This window comes from Anser anser (assembly GCF_964211835.1).
Source record: "Anser anser genome assembly, chromosome: 3".
In the NCBI taxonomy this organism is placed as follows: domain Eukaryota; kingdom Metazoa; phylum Chordata; class Aves; order Anseriformes; family Anatidae; genus Anser; species Anser anser.
In genome coordinates this window covers 82,398,941-82,422,609 of record NC_139722.1, presented here as the reverse complement: position 1 = coordinate 82,422,609, position 23,669 = coordinate 82,398,941, and the positions used below count along the sequence as shown (strand labels likewise).

Below are 23,669 nucleotides of genomic sequence, written 5' to 3'. Positions count from 1 at the left end.
GAGGCTCTTTCATCTCCATTGTAATTAGAGCACTTCATGTTGCCTTGCAGTGGCTAAGGAACATTTACATACACTGGTCCACCACTGCTGATATCAAGATAACATTTTGAGATAACATCATGAAACATTGTACTTGTGTTCAAAGAGATATATTCATATCTCCTGCTCCAGCCAGTCTCTGGGATCTACCACATACCTTGAAGAACCCTACTCGTAGCACCTGAAACCTATTTAGATATTTTCTGGCTTTTCAGGTTTTTTTTTCAGCCTGGCTAAAACAATGCAAATCACCTTTGTTTTTTTTCAACCCTGACCTTACCTCTGTGCTATTCTTTTTTTTTTTTTTTTTAATCTTATCTGTGTTGTATTGTTAATTACAGGAAATTGTATGTGGCAAAATTTGAGATATTTAAGTATTTGAAATTGTTTCTTCCAAAACATATTTGCTTTGAAGGACCTGAAGAGCTAGGTAAGACCTTTAAAACATGAACTTGACTATTTAATAACTCCATTAAAGACTACTAACTATTTAAAATAGCTAATATCTTTAAAATATTTATCTATTTCTTTTACTCTTCTGGCAGAATTAGAACATTTTGATGATTCATTCTTATTCATCTGCAGTGGATAATTTGACTGTGCCTATTTCCATCAAAATATTATCTGCAGAATATTATATTCATTATTATTTCAGATGGTGTTCCAAGTTCCAACAGAATTTGCTATTCTACATACTGCCTGTATTATTCTAAGCCTGTTTTTCATCTGGAAAGTGGATGATGCTTTGTAATCACAAAGCCAACAAAAAATAAGTAGAGCAGAGGCAGTGCTTAAGTTAGTTTTTTATTTAATTAGCTGCATTGCACACATCTTTCAAATGTTGCTATAGGCAAAACTGGTTCATGTACTACAGGGCATTTCATTCACTTACAAATAACGGAATATTGAAAAAAACAGAAAGGCAAAGGTAGCAGAAAAACAACATGAAATAGTTACCAAAGTCAAACTAGGAGTAGGAATTAAAAGGGAAAATAAATAAATATATATTCATTGTCCACTATCTTTACTTCTTTTATCTCTGAAATGTATGACACCTTTTTCTGTGCTTCCCCGCAACTATATAAAATGATCATGTTTATAATATCTTTTCTCACCTTGCCTATTCCATTTTATGTTCTATTCCCTTATTTTTCCTTCATTCTGTCCTTCATGATGATAAGCCTCGAAGCAATGATTCCAATCACTATTGGTGTCATTATTTCCATCATTCATAACCATTCCATTGCCTTATACTTCATTGCAGCACCTGAACAAATAATGAAAGGACTAGAATGCTTCTGTAATCTCAGTATCCTTGTCACTTCTGCCTTTTGGAACTCAGGAATACGGACTTCTCTATACTAGGTCACCAGAGAAAAATCAATGTCTCAGTAAGATTTAAAACAGGTTTAAGTCAAACGTTATCTGTTAGCCTGTATGAAAAGTGACCCTATACTACATCAAATTTCTGGTGGCTAAGGCAATATATATATATACTAGAGCCTTAATTACTCTTGATATTGTCAGCCTAAAAGTTAGCAAAAAATAAACAATTCAGAGACATGAAATTAACTTTTCATCTAAAAAGAAGGTTTGTTTGTTGGTTGGTTTATTGGTTTTCTCAAACTTGTAATGAAGTACACCTGATAGAAAAATATTTTCAAATTCAGTTTTCAGTTCAGAGAATACTTTGCTCACTGGAGCTGTATGCATCTGGGATTAAATTTTGCTAGTGTAACCAGGATTCTGAACTATGCTTATAAAGTTAAAAACAGTGCTGCTGTCCTGCGAATACCAGACACTTAAGTCTCCAGAACACTCTCTGACATGTTTTTGTACACTTACTAAATTAATTTTTGAGAGTTCAGATGTTAGGAATGAAGCCCTTTCTTTTCTTTTGGACTAAGAAATAAAATATGTGTTAGGATTTTAAATGATGACTAAAAAATTGTACTAGGCCATGACTTTTAATTAAAGTGTATTACCACTCTTCACCGTTGTAGCGATATAGCAGCAGCTTCATCTCCCTGGATGCATAATGATTAAAATACTTCTCCTGAACTAGAGCTTGTGCAGATGGTTCATATCCTTCTGTACTTGAGCTTTTCCATTTATAATAAGTAGTCATTTTTTATAGATGAAGTAGTTTATTCTTGAGTGCATTCAAAGGAATGCAATCCTAAATAAATGTACAGAATTTTTGAATAAATTCAGTCCTGTTCTATAGTTTCTACTTTTTGTTTGGGCCACTTATTTGAAAACCCAGTTTGGGTATATGACAAACCATGGAGTCGGGAGTGGTTTTAATGACAGACAAAACAAGAAAACTCTTCCAATTTATCTTAGTGGGTGCAACTCTTTTACCACACTCTGAGCAAGAAGTCAGTGTCATTTGCTGCCTCTGATGTCACCTCATTTTCACCCTGAGGATTTCTGACAGAATGTAGTTTATAGATAAATCTTGAATGACGAACCTAATAAAACTACTAAGAAAACAAACAGAACTCTTCTTCTTACACCCATCATATCACTCATACAATCTGGTTAAAGAAAATTCAGTTTCAGCTACCACACAGGGAATTTGTAAGTCCCCACACAGGGACAAATAGCAAGTCTGCTATTAGTTATAATGACAATGTATCTTGTACTATGAAAATAAAAACAGAATGAATGTTATGAGGAAAAAAAATATTTCTACTTTTTTATTTTAGTTTAATTTTAGAGCAGCTACATTTAATGCAGGAAATTAGACTCATTAGCTAAGTACCTACTGCCACAGGTGATGTCCCATACATTTGTGTTCACCACCATTAGGGAGATCAGATTTTTGTGACTAGAAGGGCCTGTTTTCTCAAGACCTTTTTTGTCAAAGGTCTTGTCAAAGTTTAGATAATAATTTTTCTGTGTTGAAAAAATGTATGAACAAAATTTATTTCAGTAGTTACCTTCTGCTTAAGGAAGGAAAGATACATCTATGATATATGTTTAATAATAGAAAAGTTTAAAAACTGCATCATGATTTACCTCTTGGTGTTTTCTGAATAGTTAACAGTAACATTTTGTGAGTCTTTGTTTGTTTGTTTGTTTTGCCCTCCATTTAAAAGAATCTACTCCTTGAAACACATGTACTCCTTAAGCCAGGGAGGAGAGTTCACTTTGACAGAGATTCACGTTATCTGTTTCCAGCCAGAGCAACTCATCTTTGCTGCAACAGAGCTGTTTCAACAACAGGAAAATACCCTTAGTCTGTTGATTCATACATTCTCCTAGAGGGTGATAGATACCAAGCTATGTGTCTTTCCTGAAGACTTCTCTGACTATTATCTCACAGGTGTCATTGATAGAAAACAAGTCAATTATTTCACATCCAGATCCTAAACTTACATTTCAGACATGCTTTTGAAATAGGTACAGTACTTACCTGTTTGGAGAATGCCTGTTTTTGAAATCCTAGCTATTCTGAATGTGAAACATGTGCCAAGCTTCCCAGTATTGCCACTACTAGAGCAACTAGGAAACACATAAAAAAGAACAGCTCTCACAGACTTTAAATCTAGGCACTAATAGAGCTGGGCAACATCTCAGAGGGGAATTTCAGGGCTGCTCTTTCTAGATGTAACAGAATGTCATATTTGAATCTGGCACTATGTGACTAGATAGTAGGCCATATGACCGTATGAGATGCATTTCTCATGGAGTAGGACAGAAGCACAACAGTAACTATTTTTCTGAACTTCTTGTGCATATCAGCAACTATTGTCCTGTGTTGTGGACATAATTCACTCACCAAGCCATGTTTTTTTTTTTTTTTTTTTTTAATGACTGTTGATTATTTATCCTTCCTAATATGTAATAAACTTGCTCTTCAAAGCTGTAACAGAGACATCAAAGGAGAAGGGGCATTTGGCATTTCTATGGAATTTTCTTTTGTTCTAGAACTAAATATGGTAAAAATCACTCCCAGAATGGGTACAATGCTCGGCCAAGATGTATGGACATATAAGAATCAGAATTCAAATAGTGAAAATCAAAAGCATTGTACTAAAAAGAATAGCAATGTATTAGCATAGCTTTCCCCCTAACAAGAAATCCAAAACAGGCTGACTTAGTATTAAGCATAGTCAAATAACGTTTCTGTTATCTTCCCATTTTAAAGCATATGGATCCTTGCAGATATCTCCTTTTCTACCTTGACAAGAAAAAAGGTCAACACAATTTTCTGCAGAGAGCCATCGTCTCCCAGTCCTGGGAGGCAACATTTCTAGTCCAGACCCATATAGATGTTACAGTTCATAGCATAAAGTGAAGACAAAATGGAGAGTTATCAGAGATTATTTCAATGTTAGAAAGAGATGAGAGAGTGCAAATTAACACAGGACTATGAGAGTTAAACATGTACTAAATAAAGAGGTTAAAATTCACATTTTGTAGTTAAAAAGATGAAGACAGAGAACGTGGTAAAAATGAAACAGGAAAAGGGATCATCGTCATCATCAGGAGAAAAAACAAAACGTTCAAATACAGCATAAATGCTGTATAATGAAGGAACGTAAAAATGCTTTTATTGGAATAATTGAAGAAGTGCTTTTGAAAACACTACCAAAACATAGTAGTAGACATAATGAAAAGCCCTAAATATTTGAAGGATGGAAGAGTAAAAAAAGCATTCTACCACAACACTGTGTGCTTCCTAAGTGGTCTTAAGACAGTGGAAAGCTGAAATGTCCTTATAGTTCCATAAGAAGTATGTCTTTTCCCCACTTAGGTAAACTTTGATGTGGAACAAAATAAGACTGAGCAGAAAAAAATGAATCTGAGGCAGAAGGTGGTATTCAAGCCAATGGGACCAATGAGGCTGCTCTGCAGGCCCAACCACCTCACTGAATATCCTGCTGTTAGTACTTGCAGGACTTACTGTGTGACCATCAAAACCTCTGAGATTTTCTATTTTATTCTTTTATTTTATTTTGTTTTATACTAATTTATTTGACTAGTTGATTTTAAAAGTGTAAAACATGCATCTTAAGCACATCACAATTGTTACAATAGCAGTTTTTTATCATCAGCTACTTACAAGTCATCAGCAAGAAAAATAATTGTGTGTTAATAAAAGCACACAAAACAAAACTTCAGCCATGTGTTAAGTAACAATCAGTCTTACTGTAGTTAGGACATTAAGTTAGGTTGTGAAATGGCCAAAATCCTAGGAATATCATAACACTAAACGTGAGGACTTCAACTAGGAAAAGCAAGAATAACATTGCGCATTGCTTCAAATTTTCAGCTTGTCAGCCAATGAAGAATGATTTAGGCAAATAAAATACTATTTGCTTTACATTACAGAGAGTTACTCATTCCTTTCTTCAATTTTATTTGTACAGAAATATTAAAATAGGAATTTAAATGTATTTTAAATATAAATTAATATCACAAATTTATCATAAAGTACTTATATGTATGCAAATTAAAGTATATCCATAATTCTTTAAATCTTCCCATTGTCTAAAAGAGAATAAAGACGTCTGCAAACATGCAACTATTATTATTATTTTGGCTATGTTTTTAAATGAAAGCATAATTCCAATTCACTTCAGCTGAGTTTGAGCATACGTACTAGTTTTAGGGTCTACTCTGAAGAGAACCTTAGATGCACTATACTTGGTATTCATAATTTTTGTTGTTGGTGGTGGTTTTGTTTGTTGTTTAGATATCTGCAGTTTAGTCTATGCAATCTTTCTATGTCTTTATGTAGGTATCTACTTCCAGTTAAATTTCTTGAATAGCTCAGCTCAACAAAGGCATCTAGTAAGTAAGAAGGTGTTTCAAACTATCTTTTTTCAAAAAAATTGAAAGTTTCCTTATTCTTCTACTGTCAAGATCTGAGTAAATGTGTTGAGCACTTGAAGTATTAAGACTTCATAATCTAGTAATTTACCTAATATATTTGCATTTCATATCAGGGTTTTCAGTTTTGAAGCTGAAAATTTGAAGAAATAAAATATTTTTCATATATTTACTGCTACTTCTCTCTGTCTAAGTGAGAATGATTTTTAATTAACTTTAGGACTTCTCTGTTCTGCCAGTCTCCTGCAAAAAATACCTCTTAAGTTTTTCTTCATGGGAGGTTGTCTGCTTTTCCATAAAGGGACTGCTTGCCAACAGCAAAACTGAAAAGTATGCATATAAGGCCACTTGACATTTCATTACAGTCAACAGACAACTAGCATTACAAATTTGTCACAAATTTATGTTAAATGATATTTTTAACAACATTTTTTGGCTTTAAATTTTCATGTGACAAAATGGGTACTGATGATGGTTTTATACTGCAAATTCATAAGATGAAAACAATAAAGGGAATATAGTAAATAAACTTGTAGGCAGGTCCCATACATTCAAGCCCATTTAGAAGAAAGTTTTCTTACTTGATAAAACAAAACAAAACAAAAACTGTTTTGACTGTCAGGAAAAAAAAAAAACAGTAGAATAAAAAAGAAGAAAAAAAGCTAAGCAGATAATAAGAAAAATATAATATTCCTTTCTGTGAGACTGAACAGGAAAGATAACATTCTGTATTTCCCCCTAATGTATCACAACTTGAAAGATTGTCCTGGAACTGTATCCACAGCAGAGTAGTGAGTTCAGATGCATATTCTAAAACCTCTTGAGCAGTTGCTTGGATTTACATCCTGGAGTATCTGGGAACAATTTTTGACTACTTTGGATACAGCATTTGTTATGCAGTATCACTTTGGGAGAAAAATGGTAAAGCTCACTAGGACATTCTGTACGTATGTACAGAAAATGTGCGTATGGCATATTTTTCAGAAGCTCACCAAAGACCTTTCATGGTGCACTCTACAACTTCCTGAAGGGAGGTTGTGATGAGGAGGGGGTCGGCCTCTTCTCACAGATAACTAATGATAGGACTAGAGGAAATGGCCACAAGTTGCACCTGGGAAGATTTAGATTAGATATCAGGAAAAACTTTTTCTCTCAAAGAGTGGTCAGGCACTGGAACAGCCTGCCCAGGGAGGTGGTGGAGTCACCGTCCCTGGCGGTGTTCAAGAAGTGCCTGGATGAGGTGCTACGACATACAATTTAGTAGCTTAGTGGGTAGTATTGGTGATAGGAGGGTGGTTGGACTAGATGATCTTGTAGGTCCTTTCCAACCCTGTGTTTCTATGATTCTATGGTCTTAAAGGGATTGCTGGACCCACATGTTCTGACATTCCTCCTTTACAACATGGATGTATGACTGTCAGCTCATGGGCACAATTTATGTACGAAACAACTGAACTGTTTGCTTTCCTCATGCATCCTTACATGAATGAATCTTGCCAGTTAAGTATACTATATGAATAATATTTTTACAATTAGACACAGCAAGGTTCTGCAAGTCTACCAAGACTGGGTATATCAGTGTTCACCCATACATATCCCCATATGTCCCCATATGTATGCACAAAACACATTATTCTCCCTTAATACTTCTTTGCCATCTGTAGTCCAAAGTTTATTGGTCAAGATTAATTATTTCAGATTACTATTAGAGAGGTTTCTAAGGAAAAAAATAAATCATATTAATTAGTTATTCCCTTAAACTTATATGAGTTGGCAAATTCTGTTTGCAATGGTCTCACTGAAAAATCATGTGAAAGATTTCAATATTTATTAGATGCATTTTGTTATGTTCAGGACATGTATAGTGTTCAGCCTGTATAGTGTCTTCTTACCCATATGCTTAAGAAGATCTCTTCACATTTGACTTAAAGGGCCTTTTGAGTTTACGAAGAAAACTGAGTGAACCCCCGCTGGAAATTATAGGAACTACAATGTACTTGAAATCAAAAGTCACCAATGTTTACATGTACTGTTTAGAACTAAACTATTATCTTAATTAGTATGTAAATATGTGTGAGTACTGCTCAGTGCTTTGCTGAACAGATCCATTTTACATTTATGTGTAAAATAAGACATGTTGCACTTCATAATGATAATTGGAAACACTTCATCTGATAAATTATCCCTTACCATGCTAGTCTGTTCCACAGACATAGGTCCCCATGCAGGGGGTAAAAAAAAAAAAAAAAAAAGGGTCTTTCAGATATCTTTATGTAACAAGAAGCAATAAAAAAATAGTTTAAAAGATGGCACAGGTGTAAAGAAGATGAGCAGGATTTAGCCTTCCAGTCCTTCCAGAACTACATAGCCTAAGCTTGCATGTTTCTGTTGTTGCTAAAAAGTGTCATGAAAATGCCATAAGTCAAATTCTTTCCTGGAACAAGCTGGTATGTTCCTTATTTTAAGAAATCTGTGTTCTTGCTCTTAACTGTTGTTAAAGAGTTTAAAATGGAATCATCACTTTGAATTACAGGAGAGAATGAGGACGCTGAGTTTTTACTAGATATGTTTTACTAGCTTGTTTTCATGTTTACTTTGCTATTGTAATGGCAATTTGGCAATTACTCTGCTTGCATCTGATTTGAAGACCAACACACAGTAATTTTAGCTTTTACTGTAAGAGATGTCCATTTAGCTAGAAATAAATACAACTTTTGGTCAGGTTAGTTCTGGTTCAAGCAATATCACTCACACATGCCTTGTGTAGTTCTTTTGCATGAGTTGGTCTGAAATAATCTAATCAGACATATCTCTGAATTGGCACATAACAGAATTGAATAGTGCCATACACTCTGCCAAACAGCCTTGTTTTGTAAACACATTCTGAAATCAAGTAAAATTAACACAAATTCTTTGGTATAAAGAAACAAAATGGCACAAGAAAAGTGGGCCAAAATGATACAGAAAGTAGTACGTGACCTCAAGAAGGGTATTTAGGTCTTTTGTTCCCAAGTTCTGCCAATCTCCACTATGGTGCAGCTGCCATTATGCTCTTAATAGGCAGCAAGATTTCTGCTGGTGGAGTTTGCAACATTCAGTGCACAGTGACATTTTTATCTTCCGAGGACCTTTGAATATGAAAAATTTCTTTAATTAGAAGTTGAAACTATAATGTCAAACCATTTCTCAGGGAAAAGGAAAGCACAATGTAGGTGCTAAATATAGAAAGCAAACTCCAGTGCACAAAGACATTCTGTGGTTGTCCCAGCAATCACTTTCCCAAAGATATGAAATAAAAGCCGGTGCAGTGAAATGACAGAGAGCCATATGACTAGTAATTGTAGATCTCTGGTGATGTTAATAAAATGCAGGCCTACCACCTGCAGCTCCAGCTCATTCCCTTACCCTGACAATCTCTTCTCCTTATGCATGGGGAATTCAAATAACAACTGAATCGTGTTACTACTGATTAGGATGTTGTGTTTCCATGTTTGTTGTTCCTGAAATACTATTTATATCATGAAACAAAATAGTTGCCAAAAAGGACAAATCTTGGACTTTCTGCTTTAGAACACGTTACCTTTATAGAAAGGTAATCAGCTGGCATTAGACAGCAAGCAAGAGGTCTAGACTAAAGGATCTGGGTGATTTTTTACTATTCAGTCCATAGATGTGTTTTTTAATTTGCATGTCACAGAAACAGAACTACATCCAGCAAACATAAGTCATGATGCATTTTTGTGAACTTTCTGGAAATTCATGTGTATGTAAAATTTCCTGCAGCTGCTGAGTGAACCTTGGGCTCTGTTTGGCAGGGCAGGTGGTGACTGCAGCATACCTACAGGGACAGTCTCAGCTGTAGGCATACGTAAAAGACTAAAACTCAGAAGCACACTCTAGTGCTGCTCAAAGAACAACTTTTCATATAATGTCATCAACTTAACTGCCAAGGATACTGATTTCAATTCAAATGCTATATTCCCCTCGTGAGTAAATAATTTCTTTTCTGAGTGCTGCTTTTGCTATGCTAGATTGCATTCCTTTTTTTTTTTTTTTAATGAAATGTCATTGAATATGCAATAAGAGCATAACACATAGAAGTAACTAAATAGGCTAAAAGATTATAAAGTTTTTCAGTGAAATATCTAAGACATTTTTAAAACTAGAGCTTTCTTTTTAGGCCTATGCAGTGTATGGCTAAACTGAGAATGCATAAATTAGACCTACTAAACATAGAACTTTCCTTCATTATTTCCAACCTTACAAAAATGTTAAGATTTACCAAGATCACTTGTTAAACCAATTTGCAGTGCAAACAGAATACAATACAATCTTTTTCCTTCATTCAGAGTTAAAAATCACATACACTGAGCTGGACAGGGACAAATAAGGTAAATCTGAAAGTATTAACTTCAGTAGCATCTGTAATTTTTCACTTGCTATTTTTCTTCTAGTTACAGGAAATAGATTTATATGTGAAATTCTGTGTAACCAATTGACTTCCACAAGCATAAGCCATTAAGCTGGTTTGTAGCTTCATACAGTTTAAATATAACAAAACTTCTGATATAAGGTCTTTTCTAGGACCATCAGAGTGAAGAAGTCCTCCAGTAAGCTTCAGTGGATATTAGACCTTCTTCTTTTAAGGGTCCACAATATCAAATCACATCCTTTCTACATTATTTCCTCAGCAAAACTATTTTGTTTACAGATTTAATGCAAACAAACAAAAGAGCACCAATAAGGGGGATGGGGTGGGATCATAATGAGCAGATTTCCATGATGTCAGTCTTACCAGCTCACTTCTCAGCTTTTGCTACAGCAAAGTTCAGAGTGGTCATATTTGGAAATGAGAAACAAAGTAAAAACTAAAGAGATGAAATGGCAAGCTGTTTGATTTGAATTTAACTACCAAACAATCACACTAACTCTACGGGGTTTGGAGATTACAGACTGTAGAGCAAGGCAAATGCTTTCTTACATAACTTCCTTTTTTTCCTTTGATTAATGCTTGGAGTCTAGAGCTGTGCTTAAATCACAGGTTAAAGGACCATAGCTTTCTGAATATGTAAATCCATGAGAGGTTACAGAGTTCAGCAAGAGCTATGAGGACATGGCACAACTGGTGACAAGAGTCATACCATACGTTCAACTAACTAGATACAAAGCACTTGGTCTTGAAAACTTTGATCAATTAAAAAAAAAAAAAAAAAGCTAGTAATGAGTTGGGAAAGGAAGAGCAAATCATTATATATTTACTGTTTTTCACATGTGGGGCTTAACTAATAGTTGAGGAAACACCTTTTTCTAAATATGTTTTTGGGGGATGCATCTTTAAGTTTTGTTTTATTTTTGAAAAAAATTACTGATCTATGAAAAGGAAGTAGATGATATGGGGAATGATATTCATGAAACATAAGTTTGTCTTTGCAATGACAGTTTACGTAGAAGAAAGGTAGAACAATATGATTCTTTTTTTCCCTGATGAATCACATAATTCTGAATAAGAGAAAGAGGGAATTTTAATACTGTGACAAATGAATTAAAAAAAAAAAGAAAAAAAAAAGTTATATGAGGAATACCATTAAAAACAAACAAAAGAAACTGATTTTTATTTTTTTATTCAGAATCTGTCTCTGCCCTGTTGTAGTTGTTAAAGTGTTATAAGGAAGTCATTTGTAACAGCTTAAAAAATTAAGCAAACTTGCTTATCCAAATAGTCAAAAATGAGAGAAATGAGAGAAAAAGAAATCTAAAAGCCTGCTTAAGGTGCTTGCAAATGCATGGGCCTTCATGTTCCTCATTTTAACTTCCAGTTTCTGGCTCATTATAACATATTAAATTGCTTCAAGATATTTGTAGGCAATACAACAGAAGGTGTTAATATAAAATACTTCACTTTTTTCGTGTATCTTGGGGGCAGGGTTTTAAGTAGTTGCTGAACCAATCTGTGAGCTTCAGTCCTGTTACTAGTCATGAACTTATGAACTTTTTATTGAAGGTGTTGATTTTCACACAGCTGTCCTCATCTCACATGTGCTCATGACAGGTCTGAGGTAGAGTTGCTAAAGCAACTTCAACAAATTCTCCAATAAACTGCAAGTGCCTAAATCTTATGCCATAATGTTGATGATACATTTATTTATATACACATCCAATTATCCATTCAAAATTTAAGGATCAGCACAACAAAAATAAAACCCTAAGTACTGTCTTCTCTTTCATACTTTTCAAATAAGTAGATGCAGGTGGTTCTTTGTGGTTTGCTTTAGAATGTCTTTTACTCAGAAACAATTTAATTTATATATATATATAAAAAAAAAACATTTAAAATGATATAATTGTCATGGCATTATCTTCCATGTTAAAACAAGCTAATTGCTTGGCAGAAATTTTTATTGCTCCCTAACATAAGAGAATTTTAAAAAATAAGAACAATTTTATCCAACAACATGTAGGAAACCACCTCAGGAAACTCAGGAAACCCAGCTGAGACTGAACTATCCTGCATATGAATAAAAGCAAAATGATGCCTGCTTGTAAAAAATGCTCATGTAATTACAATTTTTGTCCCCCTGATTATGAGGAAAAGATATCACAGACCTCACCTCTCCTTAGAAAGTCTGTTTACTCTTTGAAAGTTAGAAGGTCAGCACCACCAGTACTTCTCTCTTTCCCAGTACTCATTGATCTTTCAAATTCCTTCTTGAGACATACATACTTAGTACCAGGAAGCTACACCTATCAATTCCTGCAGCTTCATGGGTCACCCCATACAGCAGAGGGCACCCTGCCTGCTGCCAACAGCTGGTGCACACTATTGCCACAGTCAGACCAGTGCTTCTGTGCAGATCAGTGCCACAAAGCATGATACCTTCTGGTATCACTGAAGAAGGACAAGCTACCAAACTGTTCACTTCCAGCTGAGCTGGGCTCTGCTATGTCTGTGTACAAGAAAGTGTATGGACAGGATGAATAATGGCAGATACTAAGTCTTTTAATTAATTAATTAATGTAAGTGATAATACCTTTCTTATAATTATAAGCCACTGGACACAGGCTTTGAAGCATGTGCTGGATGTTTGATTTTGAGGAAAATAATCAGCTATTGCCAATTTAAGGATGCGTATTTGTTGCAGAGAGAATACTGCATGATGACAGCAGTAAATGTGCTTCGTAGAAACGTGTTTATAAGCTTTAACAGCAAGCTACAACTGATGACATGAGCATGCAGCACAGAAAAAAAATTAATTGCAATGACATGCAGAAGTATGGTTCTCATTTTCTCTTTGGCAATCTTTAAAAAAATGAGTCCTGTAGTTCGGACAATACATTTACTGATAAAATGTCCAGGTACATAACTGTCATGTATGCAGCTTATTTTTCTCCAACTCTGGGCTCCAATTACCTAGCAACTCCTTCTGTTTCTTCTGATATCTCCATTGCCGAATGCAAGAAATAATTTCTGTGACACCCTGAATCTTCTCTGATAAGAATTAACACTATCGTAGTTCAATCCCCTCTCCTTGCTCTTTTCTTACTAACGCCTAGAATCAGAGAATTGAATCAGAGAAGTCTGGAGAGGACTTCTGGAGCTTACCTGCTATTCTCTTCTGCAGATCAGCTATCTACACTGTTCCTGTGAGATATTTCCTGGCATAGCCATGCAGCAAAGGAGAGTCCACAGCCTACATGAACAACCCCATCTTCCCTTTGTTGTTCTTTGTTGTTGTTTTTTAATAAAGCTTGATCTTTTCCTGCATATATATATTATTTTTTCTTCCTGCTGCCAAAGCCAATGATTAAAGCACTTATCTTGTCCACAATTTTATTTTATTTTATTTATTTATTTAGTTAGTTAGTATTTTCCGTGAGAGCCTTTAGAGAACATTTTCTCTAAAAAAACAAAAAAGAAAAAAAAACACAAGAAAAACAAAAAATAGAGAACTGTTTCTCCTAAAGATTCTCTTCCTCCCCACATTGTGTTTCCAATAGCTTTGACTTTTCTCCTGGATCTTCCCTGGTCTTTTTCGTTTTGTCAATACCTTTCTTGAGATATACTACCTAAATCTGGACACAGTATTTCTTTCCACTGTGTCCTAGTCCTGATCTGACCACTGTGTCCACAGTCCTGATCAGAGTATGCAGGATTATCCATGGGTCTTACCAGTAGCTCTCATGTCTGTCTGCATACAAGACCCTTTTCTGCAACATCATGATGTTGCTGACACATTTTTAGCTTTTGATCAAGTAAACATCAGCTCTTTCTATTTTATTGATATCTGGGCTGTTAAAAAAGGTGAAAACCAGCTGTTTCAGATCTGTAGCAGAGACTATTTTATTACACATGTATACTCACACACTCTGAGTGACATACAGAGGTATTAAATATAGTAAATGGAAAGTTAGTACACTTCAGACAGCAAGTGTACAGCCTGCTACATTCAGTTCTCTCAAGCTATGACATGAATTTGTGTCAAGTACCAATATGGATAGAGCAGAGTTGAGAGTTTTGTTTACTAATGAAAGTCAAAAGTATCAAAAAAAAAAAAAAAAAAAGAGACTCCATTTTGCTGGCTCTTTTTAGAATGATATTGTTAATTGCTGAAATGACTGAGACTACAACTAAAGTGATGGTAAGTGATGGTTATAAAGATAAAGACTGTTCCTGGAACAATCAGCTTTTGGAATTACCATTAGTATTGGAATAATTAGCCTGCCTGTGTGCGATATATAATTACATATAAATATATACACCCAACAAAGTTAGCAAACTTTCCTTTAAAATTAAATACATATATTTATTTATTTTTTATTTATTTATTTATTTATTTCTACTTATGACATGCATGCTAAGTTTTCTGCCAGGACAAATAAAGCAATGAGGAATTCCAAAAATATCAAAGAGCTACATGTTTCAGATAATCTGATGTTTTGGGGCATAATGAACTGTGTCATACTATATATTCATCTAAGTTTTCATTGTTTTATACTACAGGATTTGAAGAATTTTGTGGATATTTTGTTAATATACGATCTCTAGAACACCAAAAGTTTTCAAATTTGTGTTCTTCTGTTACAAATTTGTGTTCTGTTAAATCCAAACAGCTACGGTACATTTACTTATTCCTAAATGCTTTTATGTGCTTTATGGCTCCCAAACAGCAGGATCAAAACAATTCTCTGGGTCCATCTAAACAGAGAATTTTTTTTTTGATGTAAATGTCAGATTTACTGCTAATGGAGAGAAGCGATATTCTGAGTGAAGGTGTTTGCTCTGACCAGTAGCAGTTTATTCTCTAAGTTCTGGGAGTAAATTCAGTTAAATTATTCCAATCTGATTTTTTTTTTTCTTAATTGAGTTACAAAAAACTAGAAGAGACTTCTCTTCACACAACCACTCTCTAGCAGAAAAGCGAGTCTTTGTTACATAAATTTTAAGTATTTAATATTATTTCTGAATCTGTACTGATTTCTGATCCCTAGATTTTTGGATGACATAAAGTATTTACACAGTATTTATTGCGAATTTCATACCGCTTTGAAAAGTCTTATCTTCCTTTAGATGGCATTCATCTTTTGTCATCTTAGGTGGCCTGCAGATCCAAATTAATGAGAAAATTACCAACTGATCAGCACTGGGACAACTGCGAGAGCATCTTAAAACCCCACCTTGAGTAAAACAGCTTGGGAGAAAGACTGAGAAATTTGCTTGGAGCTGCCTGTTACATTCATTTCATGTATGTAACCTTGAGTCAGGTAACATTTTCATTATCAAAATAAGAAGTTACTTTATATGTTGCATGCACTGAACATGCAGACACACAAAATAAATTTCATTGTTAAGTATCATTCATTAACAATGCTTTTTATCATTATTACACTAGTTTTCATTTAAATGGTGTTACCCTGTTCATGTTGCCTCTTAAAAAAAATAAAATAATAATACCCAAAAGACATAAGTATATATTAGTTCTAAAATGGTTACTAACTTAGTTATTTTTTGGTATATAGCTATCAAGATTGGTGACAAAATATTTAATAGCCTATAAATCTGCCAAAAGCATTAATATATACCACAAACTGAACAGCAGATTATTCATTCTGGCTATTAATAATTCATTTAAAAATGTGTCTGTTGTATTTCAAATTCATTATGTATTATGAATGTCATAGATATATAATATTAGATTATATCTAGCAATATTAATTAGCTCAGATCATATCCACCATTATTCAACATAACATTCACCTGCAAGCCTGTGAACCACCCCTTGGGCAGACTTTAAAGCTCTGTCCAGAGAAAGATAATGATGATGATTTCCAAAGTTTTTTTTGTAGTTCTATATGGTCTAAGTGGACAAGAAATCATAAAGCTTTCCCTTTCTACTACCATTATAGGATAATAATAGTATTTGATTTTACCATAGTCTTCAGAAAATTTTCTGTGCTCTAATTGCTAATATATTTGGCTGATAGCTTTGAGAGATATCAAAGAGGGATTTGTCTTCTGTTGTAAATCTAATAGATATATAATGCTGATGACTGTCTATTAGACTCTAATTAGGAAACATCTGCTCTTGCATATCCAGCTCAAGTGGATGAATCTGCTTTATTCTGGAGTAGTGGTTGATGATTTCCAGCAGAGAGTTACTTGAGTTAGGGTGTTTTTACGCTGCATATTTGCTACGGTTATGTGTAACAATGCAAGCTCACCGAACAGGTGACTGAAATCAGCACTACACTTGAGAAGCTCATTTTTCTCATGCTCAAATTTACAATAATTTGTTTTTCTTGTATATGAAAAGATATTTCATAGCTTGTATATCATTTTATATGACTTCTCCCGTAATATTACTCACTAGCACCAATTCCAAGAGGAATAGATGTTCATATAATTTGCACATTCATTTCAGGCCTTCTGAAGTATTGATGATATATATTGTGGAAACTCCCCATTGTATTATTTCTTATGTTTTTTTTTTTCTTTTTTTTTGCTTTCTTTTTCTTTTTTCTTTTTTTTCTAGGTAGAAGTGGCTCAAACCGCTGATTATATGACCTTTGTGCACATAATTTATCTTCCTTGAAAATGTTACCTTCAAAGCCTCGATAACTTTTTAACTTTTCACTGTAGGAATGTGAAATCAAACAGAATCAGAAAAGTGAGAAAATTTTCTTCTTCGTTATCTTAATGGAGTTTTTAAAATATTTTTTTTTCTTTCCCCTTTGATTTTTACAAGGATTTTTGTTTCATAAAAGACCTATATGTAATATTATTTTGTGTTAGGTATTTCTGTATCACAGCTGAACTCTAGACTTGTCAGAGATAATGTCATTCATTTTTTTGGTATTTTGGGAAAGTGTTATTCAGTACTGCCTGGTATTAGCAGCCAGTTATGTCACACCAAGATATAGTATTCTAATGAATTACTTTATAAAAAAAATTACTTACCTCATTCTACTAACAGCGAAATCCTGAGCAACATTTTGTTTCTTCATTTTGCTTCATTTCCTCTAGGAAATCATTGGTCACCTTATGTACTTTTCATTTACTTTTCTTCAGATTGTTCATGAAACATGTTCCTCAAACATACTCAGCTATAGTTGAAAAGTTGCTTTTCTTTTTATTGATCTTAAATAAAAATTTAGTAATAGTAGAGTTTAGTAATAGTAGACAGTCTTAGGCAGGAAGATAAGACTGGTAGAGCTAATGAGCTACCTAAGCAATACTTAGGCTTTGGTGAGGTCGCTTTTGAGGCTGACAAAACCAAAGAAAACACAGTATGGGGTACATGAAGTTGGTTTAATCCATCTCAACTCATCAGTACGATAATAATGCAAGCATGTTTACAAGTGCCATGTTCTGATTAAAAAGGAAGGCTTGAGATCTCACATGTAACCAGGTCCAAAGAAGAAAAAACACAAGTAATGTATGTTATCTACTTTGATTTGGACAAATTAATCTTCCATATGCAGTTTTCCCTATCTCTCTCTCTCTCTCTGTATTTTTCTTTTATCTTCCTTTGTAATCCAGGATTGTTCTTACTATCTACTTATTCTATCCTATTTGGTTCCATTTGTTTCCTAAAACACCCTGTCTATATTGAATCAGTCATCAGACTATAGATAAATTACCCTCTCTCAAAAGTTACTGCTTCTAATCCTCCAATGACTACCTCTTGTTTCTCAGTAAAGAAAAGCACAGCATTTTAAACCAACCTTCACTCTTCCATGTTGCTCACATATCTCTAAAAATCTAGAATTCTCTTAGAGGTGCATAAAATACTTAGTTTTTCAGATACTGTTCCTGACAATATTTTAATGAAAATTGCTCTGTTCATGAACTCTCCCATGTAGAATGAGCCTTGCTTTGATTTACTGTCCATGAGAAAGTGTGTAATGTCAGCATGCGAGAGAAAGGCATTCTGTGCACACCTCACTGAAATCTTTTCTCTATGACTTGCGGCACATTAACCAAAAAATAGGAGAATCCCAGCTTCCTTACCGTCTCTTTGTGACTGCTGCCAGCTCTCCAACAGCTGACACTATTGTGCTGAAGTCCCATTTGGACTTGCAGCCTTATATTGACTGGTGCTGTCCATTCAAGAATCAGATCTTGAAATATTATTTTCGGCCTGGAATATTAAGTTAAAATTAAACCATCTCAAAGGCATTGAAGGGAAAGAAATGCTGAGAGGGTAACAGAGATGATCAAAAGAAAAAGTTCAGCAGTTACTGCAAGAGTAATTTCATATCCATGTAAAAATATGGGGTGAAATAATCAACACAAGATTCTAACCGATGTTCTACTTGTCCTTGTAGCCAGCAGAATATTTTAAAAGGATGGAAGCAGACTAAACTATTTCAATCACATAAACAACTTCTACTCTCAGATCTTGCTTACATTAGATACAGCATCATGTAAGTAATCTAGTTTGCAAAACCAATCCTTACTATGCTCTACGCAGAAAGACATTCTATGCTCCATTGAGTGTATCGCTTGTATGTTATTATTTTAAATGAGTCCAATAAACTGGGTTTCTAAAACTGAAGTGCCATGTCTAAAATAAACTGCAACTCAAGTCTTGCAAGTGGGGAAATGAAAATGTAAAGACGTGATAAATGTTTTAGTTTATTTTAGAAATATGACACATATGTCAATAAACAGGACTGGTTGATTTCAATCAATAACTGAAAGAGTTTCCAAAACTCCAAGATCGTTGTGAAGTAGAAAAAAGAGATGAGAAGAAAAGAAGGTAAATTTTTCTTTACTATGTTTGTGCAAATTTCTCTAGATTCAGACTTATTTACTATTAAGCAATATTCTTAGTTCCAGATATATATTCTCACTCTACCTCTGGAGATATTTTCGTAATAGATCTTCCTAAAAATAGAGGAAAACATAGAAGTTGCAGAAGATCTTTTGAACAACTGAATATTTATTTTGCTTCTTGCAAAGGAGCAGTTTTGTCAACTGAGATTTGACAACCTCAGACGGGCCAAAGGCCATCTAAGGCTCTCTAAATGCTTAATTAATGGCTTTCCACTAATACAGAGCTCACCAGCATTGCTTTCCCCCATTTAGGTAAGATTGTTACCAGAGTGAAGCTACTAACAGATGTCATTTAAATATAAGGTAAAGCCTACCTCCCTCTTGACCTCTAGGTTTTCTCCAGAAATTCCTCAACTGCAGCTGAAGATAAATGCCCCCTAGACCTCTCCTGTGTTCTGGCCATCCCCTGGGGCTGCTCTGCTTATTCTAAGAGCCATGCAATTTTGCTTTTACTTTTTTTTTTCCTTTTTTTCCAGGAGACCCCTTAGAGCCCCATGTAGTGCAAAGAGTGATCTCTGTGTGCCAAGCTTTCTTGTTGCTTGTTTGAACTGACTTTTAAAGTAAAAGAAAAATTTGAAAGTCCCAACAATGTATCAACCTAAAATGTTGAACTGTATTTCAGACAAAAGAACCTGCCACAGTTCTCCAGGAAAACCATTGCCACCTGTACTAAAACTGCTCTACCAATTTGAATAGTGTTTTTATTTCTTACTACTTATTTTGTTAAAGCTTTATAAAACAAACAAGCAAACAATTCCTAAGCACACTGGAGGGTGTGTGTAATTTTGTATTACAGAAGCTTATGACTTAACGTCACCGAGCAGGCCATATATTCTGCTTGGTGTGTGGTCTGTTTATATGCTTCAGTAAGAGCAGAAATAACAAATCAATTTCTTACATTAGAAATTGAGCATATTAGAGAGTATAATGCTTGTCTCAGTATCACCACATGAATTATCAGAAATAAAGCAAGTAATGAAATGTAAAAAGTTGCTTACATTCAGAGTTTCATGACAAAACAGTTATAAGGATTTCACTCCCATTTCATAAATTAGAAAAATCCATTGAGGAAGATTCAGAAAGACTGAACTGGGAGCTGATCAAGGCTAAGATCCTCAGCCCAGGTCACTTATCTCACCAGACTTAGTAATCGTTATTTCTGTCCTAGCACAAACCAAGCCAGGCCACAAGCTGATCATCTCCTGGTAGTTTTTTTTGGCAGTCCCCTGTTGGCATGTCATTTGGGATAATGGCTATTTTCTGGACTGCTTCTGACAAAGACTGTTGCTATGGCTGGAGACCAAACCAGGATACATCCCCACCTGGCTGCTGATGGCTGCAACTTGGGTAGCAGCAATACCTCCTTGCCCCGTGCAGGCTGCTATCACTTCCCCATGGCAGAATAATGAGAATGAGACAGAGTCAAAATCTTAGGACTTGTTTATCATTTGGGATTTAATATCCCATTTAGTTATTCAAAGCTGGTACAAACATTTGAATATATGTGCAGACAGCCACTACATTGGGCTCTTAAGTTTTTATGATTTTTTTTAAATATTATTTTTTAAATGAATTTTTACTATGCTCCTATAAAAATGAAATATTATGTTCTTTTTTATTTCAGACTTACACTTCACAGAAAAATAGGAAGATTTAACACCTCTGAATAATGTAACAGTACCCTTCTAATCTACAGTTAGTTTAGCACTCTGAGACAACTAATAACTGTTCCCATGAGAATAGTTTTGCTATAGTATTTGTACATAAAAGACTGAGAAAAAGCTCACAAACATATTAATGAAAATTATTCATGTATTAAATGAATTTCATGGTAGTTTTCACATCCATAACTCAATTTTCGTTTCTCCATTTCAAGTTACTATGTTGTTGATTTAAAATTTATTCTTCAGTTCAAGAAAAAATGAATGAGTTTCTTTCTCACTTCTCAAAGTTAATTTGACTGTTATGGCTTGTTGTATGTAAGAATTTATACTATGAATAAAATAGGGTCTTTTTATGTATTTGTGAGTATGTACCCCAGGGAAAAATTAAATAGCATTATGAAGAAAGAGGTGTATGATGCATATAACAACACTCTTTTCTACGCTCTGCAGTATTTTATATCTAAGGATCTTAATACCTAAGTAAAATGTTATCTCTGTTTTACAGGTCAAGAAAAAAACAAAAGGAGGTTGAACAAAATATCAGAATCAAGGTTAGAAGTCATTGACCTTGGACTGTGTTCTGATGATTAAATCTTACTACATATGATTTTCAATTCCTATTTTTCTTGAATTTTCTGAAGAAAAAGTAAGTAATATTCACAAATGCACACTTTGGAGTGCTTAACATTAACCATGTGATGCAGGTTATTGTGTAGCTGTACCTGTTAAGTGCAGGACTGAGTTTGACTAGCTTGCCTTGGTGAATAGTATATAGTTAATAGTACTTGCAGCAGCTAAAATGCTCTCCTTCTACTCTTTTTTTTTTAGTTTTGTGTTCCAAATATATTAAAGTATGGTAATATGTAAATACTGTGTTGTAAGAGTTACTATTTTTTTCCTGAAGTGTTTTTCTCTTGAAAAGTACCATTTAAAAGGAAATACTGGACTAAAAGCACCAATCTCAACATTTTCATGTCTGGAGTTAAAATACTCTAGTTTAATCGTGTTACTTAGTTGAGTGCTAGGGAACTGAAATGAAAAAAACAAGATGGAATTCAGATAGAGACAGTAATCATGAAACAGTGTATTATTGCTGTGAAGTTGCAGTCTAAAGAGCTGTTAGCAAGACAGTGACATTCAAAACGTGAAAAATCTTTGCCTTTAGCCTCTGAAAGTATTGTGTTTTTTTTTTTTTTAACACAGAAAGAGTTGTGCCTTTTTTTTTTTTTTTTTTTCTGTGCTGCCTCTTTATGCAGTTTTGGATATTTGTCACATTTTGCAAATCAGATTTGTTTAATTTTAGTTAACCTTAAATTACATAGATATTTGAAACATATTAAAAATAAATAACTTATTTTTTTACTGTTCTGATTTATTAAGCAGAGGTGTTGAATTAATGAACTATAATTCATTAGTTATATTTAAAATTTAGGAGGAGAAGGGTTATCACTGTTTTTAGATGTACTAAATGTTCATTAAAGTTGTTAATAAATTTTAGGTTTTTTTTTTTTCTTTTTTTTTTCAACTAAAGGGATGTCCCTGGCTTGGCAGATGAAATTTCCATCAAAGGTTGTGACTCCATTTCAAGATAATATTATGTCTCTTGTCTCTAACACAGGCCACTACCATTGATATGGACAATGCTCTATAGAACAGGAGTTTTTTAAAATCCATATTGCTTATTTGCTTGAAGAATAACTTAAATGTCACTGCTGGTCTCATAAAATCTAGAACATGTCTCTGAACCAATGACAGCTTGGGGAACAGCAGCTTCCAACTTTAGACAAAAATGATGGCTGTCAAAATAACTGACACAACCATTGCTAGTGCTGTCTTAGTTCAGCATTGCCATAGAGCAGTTGCTCAATTCCAATTTCAGTGCAAATTTGGAGGCTTTCTTTAAAACATACAGAATGCACATTTTCCATTTTTAATTACACGGTAACTCCTTTTACTCTGTCTCACAGCTTTCCACCCTGTTGTCTATCATTGCTTTCTGATGAGGACCTTAACTCCACTACTCAGAATATTTAGTCTCCCTTTTGGGACACCTCACACCCCTTCCTTCAAATAAACTCCAGTAGATACTACTTCTCTATATCTTCTGGTGCCAGGAAAAAATAATTTTTTCACGTAGGGCAAAAAGAAGCTGGGATATGCTTGACAGTGACCTGCCATTAAGAAGCACTAAACCTATTTTCCCACCCTATCTTTTCTCTTCTGAAAAACTAACTTTTGCATCAGTCTGTGAACAACCAGTGAAGTAAAAAGACTCTTCACAGCTCTGTGGGACAAGATTTTCAAGGTCTACCATGAACTTGCAAAAATAACAACACCTGTATCTATCCAAATACTAAGTGCAGACCTGAGGGATCCCTGATATTGTTTAAGTAGTACAAAGGTAGTACCTAAGACTCAAATCAATTATAGAAATTTCCAATTGTAGATGTATGACAAATTTTGTTGCAAAAAAAATCTTATTTGAATTATTTATTTATTCATTTATTTTTCTATCCTGACCTTGAGTTCTTGAGTGTGTGAATTTTAGGAGATGTTACAGCTTCTTTTTTCACAAGAAGATAGGTAGGGAAACAAAAGAAGAGGGACAGAAACACAGCTGCTGCTGCATGTTTAAGGAGATCAATAGGGAAGAAAACATGGAAGTGATGCAGCAGGATTATGTAATGCAGTTCAGGAAACCCACTTTAGATACTTTCCTTTTTTTTTTTTTTTTTTTTTCATTCATTCTTATCTTTAACCTGTCTAGCCAGCTAGACTCAGATGATGTC

General features: G+C 34.3%; 1 long non-coding RNA gene across 4 annotated transcripts; it reads left to right on the top strand.

The window, feature by feature from the left end:
- The first annotated feature begins 449 nt into the window (after positions 1–449).
- On the top strand, positions 450–23,275 carry LOC310895944. 4 transcript variants are annotated; one of them, XR_014581064.1, is made up of 7 exons: positions 450–469; positions 15,475–15,623; positions 16,911–17,045; positions 18,706–18,804; positions 19,052–19,139; positions 19,469–19,519; positions 21,386–23,275. It is a non-coding gene; the product is annotated as an uncharacterized lncRNA (long non-coding RNA). The 4 variants fall into 4 exon arrangements; XR_014581063.1 differs by lacking the exon at positions 19,052–19,139; XR_014581065.1 differs by having other exon boundaries at positions 18,706–19,139.
- The last annotated feature ends 394 nt before the right edge of the window (positions 23,276–23,669 follow it).